The sequence below is a fragment of the Aplysia californica genome, unplaced genomic scaffold (assembly GCF_000002075.1).
Source record: "Aplysia californica isolate F4 #8 unplaced genomic scaffold, AplCal3.0 scaffold00417, whole genome shotgun sequence".
Classification (NCBI taxonomy): domain Eukaryota; kingdom Metazoa; phylum Mollusca; class Gastropoda; order Aplysiida; family Aplysiidae; genus Aplysia; species Aplysia californica.
This window is the reverse complement of record NW_004797687.1, coordinates 287025-287491: the sequence shown is the minus strand read 5'-3', so window position 1 is coordinate 287491 and position 467 is coordinate 287025.

The following is a 467-nucleotide window of genomic DNA, read 5'->3' as shown; positions in this document are numbered from 1 at the left end:
ATCATTCCAACGAGCTGATTTCGCACATTTTCTCTTAGGGCGTGATATCATGAAGAAACGTGGATAAAAAGTTTCATCCATGGCGAATTGTTACAAAAAATGACAAAACTTTGGTGTGTGCTTCTTTTCTGAACAAATCATTGCCGTATCATATGTAATTCTCAAAAAACACAAAACATGCAACATTCATGCAGTTACATAACCACTCGCCCGTTCAGGAATCTGAAAACAGCTCACCAGCGACAGGCATATCACGTAATCAGTGTGTAAATGTGAAAGTAATTGGTCGCATAGATTTTGTTTTATTGAGCTTCAAAATGTGTATACTTAAAAATGTACATTATTAAGTATACACATTTTGAAGCTCAATAAATCAAAATATATGCTACCCATTACTTTCAAATTTACACACTTATTACGTGATACACCTGTCACTGATGAGATGCTTTCAGATTTCTGAACGCGGG